Source organism: Molothrus aeneus, unplaced genomic scaffold, assembly GCF_037042795.1.
Source record: "Molothrus aeneus isolate 106 unplaced genomic scaffold, BPBGC_Maene_1.0 scaffold_144, whole genome shotgun sequence".
NCBI classification, from domain to species: Eukaryota; Metazoa; Chordata; class Aves; order Passeriformes; family Icteridae; genus Molothrus; species Molothrus aeneus.
The window spans coordinates 66,553-77,644 of NW_027098807.1; positions in this window are offsets into that span (position 1 = coordinate 66,553).

The following is an 11,092-nucleotide window of genomic DNA, read 5'->3' on the forward strand; positions in this document are numbered from 1 at the left end:
GTTTCTCCTTGCAAGATATGGTGGAAAAGCTTTTTGCTGAGTGTAGAGCGGCAAGACACGCAGAAGACGCAGATACGCAGCTCTGCGAAGCTAAGTGCCGGTCCCGGGCTTCTTTCGGCACAAACCGCTCTCAGGAGCTCCCTGCGCTCGCCACAATGCTCTGTGTGCGAAGAAGCCGCTTCTTCGCCTCCGGGAGAATCGGCGAGCGGCAGCTTCCCAAAGGCGAAGATGCAAGCTGCAGCACACAGGCACAGTGTGGGCAGCCTTCAGACTTAGAGAAAACAGTACTTTACCACTCTCCTGCCTTTTCCATGGTTATTCTATTGGAAAAGAACGAGTTTTGGACAACTACCTTTCATTCTTGCCAAACTCTTTGCAGACCCCCGTGCAAGCTTTAGAACAAGATTTTGGATGTTTTCTTTCCTGGCAGAGTTTCTCCTTGCAAGATATGGTGGAAAAGCTTTTTGCTGAGTGTAGAGCGGCAAGACACACAGAAGACGCAGATACGCAGCTCTCCGAAGCTAAGTGCCGGTCCCGGGCTTCTTTCGGCACAAACCGCTCTCAGGAGCTCCCTGCGCTCGCCACAATGCTCTGTGTGCGAAGAAGCCGCTTCTTCGCCTCCGGGAGAATCGGCGAGCGGCAGCTTCCCAAAGGCGAAGATGCAAGCTGCAGCACACAGGCACAGTGTGGGCAGCCTTCAGACTTAGAGAAAACAGTACTTTACCACTCTCCTGCCTTTTCCATGGTTATTCTATTGGAAAAGAACGAGTTTTGGACAACTACCTTTCATTCTTGCCAAACTCTTTGCAGACCCCCGTGCAAGATTTAGAACAAGATTTTGGATGTTTTCTTTCCTGGCAGAGTTTCTCCTTGCAAGATATGCTGGAAAAGCTTTTTGCTGAGTGTAGAGCGGCAAGACACGCAGAAGACGCAGATACGCAGCTCTCCGAAGCTAAGTGCCGGTCCCGGGCTTCTTTCGGCACAAACCGCTCTCAGGAGCTCCCTGCGCTCGCCACAATGCTCTGTGTGCGAAGAAGCCGCTTCTTCGCCTCCGGGAGAATCGGCGAGCGGCAGCTTCCCAAAGGCGAAGATGCAAGCTGCAGCACACAGGCACAGTGTGGGCAGCATTCAGACTTAGAGAAAACAGTACTTTACCACTCTCCTGCCTTTTCCATGGTTATTCTATTGGAAAAGAACGAGTTTTGGACAACTACCTTTCATTCTTGCCAAACTCTTTGCAGACCCCCGTGCAAGCTTTAGAACAAGATTTTGGATGTTTTCTTTCCTGGCAGAGTTTCTCCTTGCAAGATATGCTGGAAAAGCTTTTGGCTGAGTGTAGAGCGGCAAGACACGCAGAAGACGCAGATACGCAGCTCTCCGAAGCTAAGTGCCGGTCCCGGGCTTCTTTCGGCACAAACCGCTCTCAGGAGCTCCCTGCGCTCGCCACAATGCTCTGTGTGCGAAGAAGCCGCTTCTTCGCCTCCGGGAGAATCGGCGAGCGGCAGCTTCCCAAAGGCGAAGATGCAAGCTGCAGCACGCAGGCACAGTGTGGGCAGCCTTCAGACTTAGAGAAAACAGTACTTTACCACTCTCCTGCCTTTTCCATGGTTATTCTATTGGAAAAGAACGAGTTTTGGACAACTACCTTTCATTCTTGCCAAACTCTTTGCAGACCCCCGTGCAAGCTTTAGAACAAGATTTTGGATGTTTTCTTTCCTGGCAGAGTTTCTCCTTGCAAGATATGGTGGAAAAGCTTTTTGCTGAGTGTAGAGCGGCAAGATACGCAGAAGACGCAGATACGCAGCTCTCCGAAGCTAAGTGCCGGTCCCGGGCTTCTTTCGGCACAAACCGCTCTCAGGAGCTCCCTGCGCTCGCCACAATGCTCTGTGTGCGAAGAAGCCGCTTCTTCGCCTCCGGGAGAATAGGCGAGCGGCAGCTTCCCAAAGGCGAAGATGCAAGCTGCAGCACACAGGCACAGTGTGGGCAGCCTTCAGACTTAGAGAAAACAGTACTTTACCACTCTCCTGCCTTTTCCATGGTTATTCTATTGGAAAAGAACGAGTTTTGGACAACTACCTTTCATTCTTGCCAAACTCTTTGCAGACCCCCGTGCAAGCTTTAGAACAAGATTTTGGATGTTTTCTTTCCTGGCAGAGTTTCTCCTTGCAAGATATGGTGGAAAAGCTTTTTGCTGAGTGTAGAGCGGCAAGACACGCAGAAGACGCAGATACGCAGCTCTCCGAAGCTAAGTGCCGGTCCCGGGCTTCTTTCGGCACAAACCGCTCTCAGGAGCTCCCTGCGCTCGCCACAATGCTCTGTGTGCGAAGAAGCCGCTTCTTCGCCTCCGGGAGAATCGGCGAGCGGCAGCTTCCCAAAGGCGAAGATGCAAGCTGCAGCACACAGGCACAGTGTGGGCAGCCTTCAGACTTAGAGAAAACAGTACTTTACCACTCTCCTGCCTTTTCCATGGTTATTCTATTGGAAAAGAACGAGTTTTGGACAACTACCTTTCATTCTTGCCAAACTCTTTGCAGACCCCCGTGCAAGCTTTAGAACAAGATTTTGGATGTTTTCTTTCCTGGCAGAGTTTCTCTTTGCAAGATATGGTGGAAAAGCTTTTGGCTGAGTGTAGAGCGGCAAGACACACAGAAGACGCAGATACGCAGCTCTCCGAAGCTAAGTGCCGGTCCCGGGCTTCTTTCGGAACAAACCGCTCTCAGGAGCTCCCTGCACTCGCCACAATGCTCTATGTGCGAAGAAGCCGCTTCTTCGCCTCCGGGAGAATCGGCGAGCAGCAGCTTCCCAAAGGCGAAGATGCAAGCTGCAGCACGCAGGCACAGTGTGGGCAGCCTTCAGACTTAGAGAAAACAGTACTTTACCACTCTCCTGCCTTTTCCATGGTTTTTCTATTGGAAAAGAACGAGTTTTGGACAACTACCTTTCATTCTTGCCAAACTCTTTGCAGACCCCCGTGCAAGCTTTAGAACAAGATTTTGGATGTTTTCTTTCCTGGCAGAGTTTCTCCTTGCAAGATATGGTGGAAAAGCTTTTTGCTGAGTGTAGAGCGGCAAGACACGCAGAAGACGCAGATACGCAGCTCTCCGAAGCTAAGTGCCGGTCCCGGGCTTCTTTCGGCACAAACCGCTCTCAGGAGCTCCCTGCGCTCGCCACAATGCTCTGTGTGCGAAGAAGCCGCTTCTTCGCCTCCGGGAGAATCGGCGAGCGGCAGCTTCCCAAAGGCGAAGATGCAAGCTGCAGCACACAGGCACAGTGTGGGCAGCCTTCAGACTTAGAGAAAACAGTACTTTACCACTCTCCTGCCTTTTCCATGGTTATTCTATTGGAAAAGAACGAGTTTTGGACAACTACCTTTCATTCTTGCCAAACTCTTTGCAGACCCCCGTGCAAGCTTTAGAACAAGATTTTGGATGTTTTCTTTCCTGGCAGAGTTTCTCCTTGCAAGATATGGTGGAAAAGCTTTTGGCTGAGTGTAGAGCGGCAAGACACGCAGAAGACGCAGATACGCAGCTCTCCGAAGCTAAGTGCCGGTCCCGGGCTTCTTTCGGCACAAACCGCTCTCAGGAGCTCCCTGCGCTCGCCACAATGCTCTGTGTGCGAAGAAGCCGCTTCTTCGCCTCCGGGAGAATCGGCGAGCGGCAGCTTCCCAAAGGCGAAGATGCAAGCTGCAGCACGCAGGCGCAGTGTGGGCAGCCTTCAGACTTAGAGAAAACAGTACTTTACCACTCTCCTGCCTTTTCCATGGTTATTCTATTGGAAAAGAACGAGTTTTGGACAACTACCTTTCATTCTTGCCAAACTCTTTGCAGACCCCCGTGCAAGCTTTAGAACAAGATTTTGGATGTTTTCTTTCCTGGCAGAGTTTCTCCTTGCAAGATATGGTGGAAAAGCTTTTTGCTGAGTGTAGAGCGGCAAGATACGCAGAAGACGCAGATACGCAGCTCTCCGAAGCTAAGTGCCGGTCCCGGGCTTCTTTCGGCACAAACCGCTCTCAGGAGCTCCCTGCGCTCGCCACAATGCTCTGTGTGCGAAGAAGCCGCTTCTTCGCCTCCGGGAGAATAGGCGAGCGGCAGCTTCCCAAAGGCGAAGATGCAAGCTGCAGCACACAGGCACAGTGTGGGCAGCCTTCAGACTTAGAGAAAACAGTACTTTACCACTCTCCTGCCTTTTCCATGGTTATTCTATTGGAAAAGAACGAGTTTTGGACAACTACCTTTCATTCTTGCCAAACTCTTTGCAGACCCCCGTGCAAGCTTTAGAACAAGATTTTGGATGTTTTCTTTCCTGGCAGAGTTTCTCCTTGCAAGATATGGTGGAAAAGCTTTTGGCTGAGTGTAGAGCGGCAAGACACGCAGAAGACGCAGATACGCAGCTCTCCGAAGCTAAGTGCCGGTCCCGGGCTTCTTTCGGCACAAACCGCTCTCAGGAGCTCCCTGCGCTCGCCACAATGCTCTGTGTGCGAAGAAGCCGCTTCTTCGCCTCCGGGAGAATCGGCGAGCGGCAGCTTCCCAAAGGCGAAGATGCAAGCTGCAGCACGCAGGCACAGTGTGGGCAGCCTTCAGACTTAGAGAAAACAGTACTTTACCACTCTCCTGCCTTTTCCATGGTTATTCTATTGGAAAAGAACGAGTTTTGGACAACTACCTTTCATTCTTGCCAAACTCTTTGCAGACCCCCGTGCAAGCTTTAGAACAAGATTTTGGATGTTTTCTTTCCTGGCAGAGTTTCTCCTTGCATGATATGGTGGAAAAGCTTTTTGCTGAGTGTAGAGCGGCAAGATACGCAGAAGACGCAGATACGCAGCTCTCCGAAGCTAAGTGCCGGTCCCGGGCTTCTTTCGGCACAAACCGCTCTCAGGAGCTCCCTGCGCTCGCCACAATGCTCTGTGTGCGAAGAAGCCGCTTCTTCGCCTCCGGGAGAATAGGCGAGCGGCAGCTTCCCAAAGGCGAAGATGCAAGCTGCAGCACACAGGCACAGTGTGGGCAGCCTTCAGACTTAGAGAAAACAGTACTTTACCACTCTCCTGCCTTTTCCATGGTTATTCTATTGGAAAAGAACGAGTTTTGGACAACTACCTTTCATTCTTGCCAAACTCTTTGCAGACCCCCGTGCAAGCTTTAGAACAAGATTTTGGATGTTTTCTTTCCTGGCAGAGTTTCTCCTTGCAAGATATGGTGGAAAAGCTTTTTGCTGAGTGTAGAGCGGCAAGACACGCAGAAGACGCAGATACGCAGCTCTCCGAAGCTAAGTGCCGGTCCCGGGCCTCTTTCGGCACAAACCGCTCTCAGGAGCTCCCTGCGCTCGCCACAATGCTCTGTGTGCGAAGAAGCCGCTTCTTCGCCTCCGGGAGAATCGGCGAGCGGCAGCTTCCCAAAGGCGAAGATGCAAGCTGCAGCACGCAGGCACAGTGTGGGCAGCCTTCAGACTTAGAGAAAACAGTACTTTACCACTCTCCTGCCTTTTCCATGGTTATTCTATTGGAAAAGAACGAGTTTTGGACAACTACCTTTCATTCTTGCCAAACTCTTTGCAGACCCCCGTGCAAGCTTTAGAACAAGATTTTGGATGTTTTCTTTCCTGGCAGAGTTTCTCCTTGCAAGATATGGTGGAAAAGCTTTTTGCTGAGTGTAGAGCGGCAAGACACGCAGAAGACGCAGATACGCAGCTCTCCGAAGCTAAGTGCCGGTCCCGGGCTTCTTTCGGCACAAACCGCTCTCAGGAGCTCCCTGCGCTCGCCACAATGCTCTGTGTGCGAAGAAGCCGCTTCTTCGCCTCCGGGAGAATCGGCGAGCGGCAGCTTCCCAAAGGCGAAGATGCAAGCTGCAGCACACAGGCACAGTGTGGGCAGCCTTCAGACTTAGAGAAAACAGTACTTTACCACTCTCCTGCCTTTTCCATGGTTATTCTATTGGAAAAGAACGAGTTTTGGACAACTACCTTTCATTCTTGCCAAACTCTTTGCAGACCCCCGTGCAAGCTTTAGAACAAGATTTTGGATGTTTTCTTTCCTGGCAGAGTTTCTCCTTGCAAGATATGGTGGAAAAGCTTTTTGCTGAGTGTAGAGCGGCAAGACACGCAGAAGACGCAGATACGCAGCTCTCCGAAGCTAAGTGCCGGTCCCGGGCTTCTTTCGGCACAAACCGCTCTCAGGAGCTCCCTGCGCTCGCCACAATGCTCTGTGTGCGAAGAAGCCGCTTCTTCGCCTCCGGGAGAATCGGCGAGCGGCAGCTTCCCAAAGGCGAAGATGCAAGCTGCAGCACACAGGCACAGTGTGGGCAGCCTTCAGACTTAGAGAAAACAGTACTTTACCACTCTCCTGCCTTTTCCATGGTTATTCTATTGGAAAAGAACGAGTTTTGGACAACTACCTTTCATTCTTGCCAAACTCTTTGCAGACCCCCGTGCAAGCTTTAGAACAAGATTTTGGATGTTTTCTTTCCTGGCAGAGTTTCTCCTTGCAAGATATGGTGGAAAAGCTTTTTGCTGAGTGTAGAGCGGCAAGACACGCAGAAGACGCAGATACGCAGCTCTCCGAAGCTAAGTGCCGGTCCCGGGCTTCTTTCGGCACAAACCGCTCTCAGGAGCTCCCTGCGCTCGCCACAATGCTCTGTGTGCGAAGAAGCCGCTTCTTCGCCTCCGGGAGAATCGGCGAGCGGCAGCTTCCCAAAGGCGAAGATGCAAGCTGCAGCACGCAGGCACAGTGTGGGCAGCCTTCAGACTTAGAGAAAACAGTACTTTACCACTCTCCTGCCTTTTCCATGGTTATTCTATTGGAAAAGAACGAGTTTTGGACAACTACCTTTCATTCTTGCCAAACTCTTTGCAGACCCCCGTGCAAGCTTTAGAACAAGATTTTGGATGTTTTCTTTCCTGGCAGAGTTTCTCTTTGCAAGATATGGTGGAAAAGCTTTTTGCTGAGTGTAGAGCGGCAAGACACGCAGAAGACGCAGATACGCAGCTCTCCGAAGCTAAGTGCCGGTCCCGGGCTTCTTTCGGCACAAACCGCTCTCAGGAGCTCCCTGCGCTCGCCACAATGCTCTGTGTGCGAAGAAGCCGCTTCTTCGCCTCCGGGAGAATCGGCGAGCGGCAGCTTCCCAAAGGCGAAGATGCAAGCTGCAGCACACAGGCACAGTGTGGGCAGCCTTCAGACTTAGAGAAAACAGTACTTTACCACTCTCCTGCCTTTTCCATGGTTATTCTATTGGAAAAGAACGAGTTTTGGACAACTACCTTTCATTCTTGCCAAACTCTTTGCAGACCCCCGTGCAAGCTTTAGAACAAGATTTTGGATGTTTTCTTTCCTGGCAGAGTTTCTCCTTGCAAGATATGGTGGAAAAGCTTTTTGCTGAGTGTAGAGCGGCAAGACACGCAGAAGACGCAGATACGCAGCTCTCCGAAGCTAAGTGCCGGTCCCGGGCTTCTTTCGGCACAAACCGCTCTCAGGAGCTCCCTGCGCTCGCCACAATGCTCTGTGTGCGAAGAAGCCGCTTCTTCGCCTCCGGGAGAATCGGCGAGCGGCAGCTTCCCAAAGGCGAAGATGCAAGCTGCAGCACACAGGCACAGTGTGGGCAGCCTTCAGACTTAGAGAAACCAGTACTTTACCACTCTCCTGCCTTTTCCATGGTTATTCTATTGGAAAAGAACGAGTTTTGGACAACTACCTTTCATTCTTGCCAAACTCTTTGCAGACCTCCGTGCAAGCTTTAGAACAAGATTTTGGATGTTTTCTTTCCTGGCAGAGTTTCTCCTTGCAAGATATGCTGGAAAAGGTTTTTGCTGAGTGTAGAGCGGCAAGACACGCAGAAGACGCAGATACGCAGCTCTCCGAAGCTAAGTGCCGGTCCCGGGCTTCTTTCGGCACAAACCGCTCTCAGGAGCTCCCTGCGCTCGCCACAATGCTCTGTGTGCGAAGAAGCCGCTTCTTCGCCTGCGGGAGAATCGGCGAGCGGCAGCTTCCCAAAGGCGAAGATGCAAGCTGCAGCACACAGGCACAGTGTGGGCAGCCTTCAGACTTAGAGAAACCAGTACTTTACCACTCTCCTGCCTTTTCCATGGTTATTCTATTGGAAAAGAACGAGTTTTGGACAACTACCTTTCATTCTTGCCAAACTCTTTGCAGACCTCCGTGCAAGCTTTAGAACAAGATTTTGGATGTTTTCTTTCCTGGCAGAGTTTCTCCTTGCAAGATATGCTGGAAAAGGTTTTTGCTGAGTGTAGAGCGGCAAGACACGCAGAAGACGCAGATACGCAGCTCTCCGAAGCTAAGTGCCGGTCCCGGGCTTCTTTCGGCACAAACCGCTCTCAGGAGCTCCCTGCGCTCGCCACAATGCTCTGTGTGCGAAGAAGCCGCTTCTTCGCCTCCGGGAGAATCGGCGAGCGGCAGCTTCCCAAAGGCGAAGATGCAAGCTGCAGCACACAGGCACAGTGTGGGCAGCCTTCAGACTTAGAGAAAACAGTACTTTACCACTCTCCTGCCTTTTCCATGGTTATTCTATTGGAAAAGAACGAGTTTTGGACAACTACCTTTCATTCTTGCCAAACTCTTTGCAGACCCCCGTGCAAGCTTTAGAACAAGATTTTGGATGTTTTCTTTCCTGGCAGAGTTTCTCCTTGCAAGATATGGTGGAAAAGCTTTTTGCTGAGTGTAGAGCGGCAAGACACGCAGAAGACGCAGATACGCAGCTCTCCGAAGCTAAGTGCCGGTCCCGGGCTTCTTTCGGCACAAACCGCTCTCAGGAGCTCCCTGCGCTCGCCACAATGCTCTGTGTGCGAAGAAGCCGCTTCTTCGCCTCCGGGAGAATCGGCGAGCGGCAGCTTCCCAAAGGCGAAGATGCAAGCTGCAGCACACAGGCACAGTGTGGGCAGCCTTCAGACTTAGAGAAAACAGTACTTTACCACTCTCCTGCCTTTTCCATGGTTATTCTATTGGAAAAGAACGAGTTTTGGACAACTACCTTTCATTCTTGCCAAACTCTTTGCAGACCCCCGTGCAAGCTTTAGAACAAGATTTTGGATGTTTTCTTTCCTGGCAGAGTTTCTCCTTGCAAGATATGCTGGAAAAGCTTTTGGCTGAGTGTAGAGCGGCAAGACACGCAGAAGACGCAGATACGCAGCTCTCCGAAGCTAAGTGCCGGTCCCGGGCTTCTTTCGGCACAAACCGCTCTCAGGAGCTCCCTGCGCTCGCCACAATGCTCTGTGTGCGAAGAAGCCGCTTCTTCGCCTCCGGGAGAATCGGCGAGCGGCAGCTTCCCAAAGGCGAAGATGCAAGCTGCAGCACGCAGGCACAGTGTGGGCAGCCTTCAGACTTAGAGAAAACAGTACTTTACCACTCTCCTGCCTTATCCATGGTTATTCTATTGGAAAAGAACGAGTTTTGGACAACTACCTTTCATTCTTGCCAAACTCTTTGCAGACCCCCGTGCAAGCTTTAGAACAAGATTTTGGATGTTTTCTTTCCTGGCAGAGTTTCTCCTTGCAAGATATGGTGGAAAAGCTTTTTGCTGAGTGTAGAGCGGCAAGACACGCAGAAGACGCAGATACGCAGCTCTCCGAAGCTAAGTGCCGGTCCCGGGCTTCTTTCGGCACAAACCGCTCTCAGGAGCTCCCTGCGCTCGCCACAATGCTCTGTGTGCGAAGAAGCCGCTTCTTCGCCTGCGGGAGAATCGGCGAGCGGCAGCTTCCCAAAGGCGAAGATGCAAGCTGCAGCACACAGGCACAGTGTGGGCAGCCTTCAGACTTAGAGAAAACAGTACTTTACCACTCTCCTGCCTTTTCCATGGTTATTCTATTGGAAAAGAACGAGTTTTGGACAACTACCTTTCATTCTTGCCAAACTCTTTGCAGACCCCCGTGCAAGCTTTAGAACAAGATTTTGGATGTTTTCTTTCCTGGCAGAGTTTCTCCTTGCAAGATATGGTGGAAAAGCTTTTTGCTGAGTGTAGAGCGGCAAGATACGCAGAAGACGCAGATACGCAGCTCTCCGAAGCTAAGTGCCGGTCCCGGGCTTCTTTCGGCACAAACCGCTCTCAGGAGCTCCCTGCGCTCGCCACAATGCTCTGTGTGCGAAGAAGCCGCTTCTTCGCCTCCGGGAGAATAGGCGAGCGGCAGCTTCCCAAAGGCGAAGATGCAAGCTGCAGCACACAGGCACAGTGTGGGCAGCCTTCAGACTTAGAGAAAACAGTACTTTACCACTCTCCTGCCTTTTCCATGGTTATTCTATTGGAAAAGAACGAGTTTTGGACAACTACCTTTCATTCTTGCCAAACTCTTTGCAGACCCCCGTGCAAGCTTTAGAACAAGATTTTGGATGTTTTCTTTCCTGGCAGAGTTTCTCCTTGCAAGATATGGTGGAAAAGCTTTTGGCTGAGTGTAGAGCGGCAAGACACGCAGAAGACGCAGATACGCAGCTCTCCGAAGCTAAGTGCCGGTCCCGGGCTTCTTTCGGCACAAACCGCTCTCAGGAGCTCCCTGCGCTCGCCACAATGCTCTGTGTGCGAAGAAGCCGCTTCTTCGCCTCCGGGAGAATCGGCGAGCGGCAGCTTCCCAAAGGCGAAGATGCAAGCTGCAGCACACAGGCACAGTGTGGGCAGCCTTCAGACTTAGAGAAAACAGTACTTTACCACTCTCCTGCCTTTTCCATGGTTATTCTATTGGAAAAGAACGAGTTTTGGACAACTACCTTTCATTCTTGCCAAACTCTTTGCAGACCCCCGTGCAAGCTTTAGAACAAGATTTTGGATGTTTTCTTTCCTGGCAGAGTTTCTCCTTGCAAGATATGGTGGAAAAGCTTTTTGCTGAGTGTAGAGCGGCAAGACACGCAGAAGACGCAGATACGCAGCTCTCCGAAGCTAAGTGCCGGTCCCGGGCTTCTTTCGGCACAAACCGCTCTCAGGAGCTCCCTGCGCTCGCCACAATGCTCTGTGTGCGAAGAAGCCGCTTCTTCGCCTCCGGGAGAATCGGCGAGCGGCAGCTTCCCAAAGGCGAAGATGCAAGCTGCAGCACGCAGGCACAGTGTGGGCAGCCTTCAGACTTAGAGAAAACAGTACTTTACCACTCTCCTGCCTTTTCCATGGTT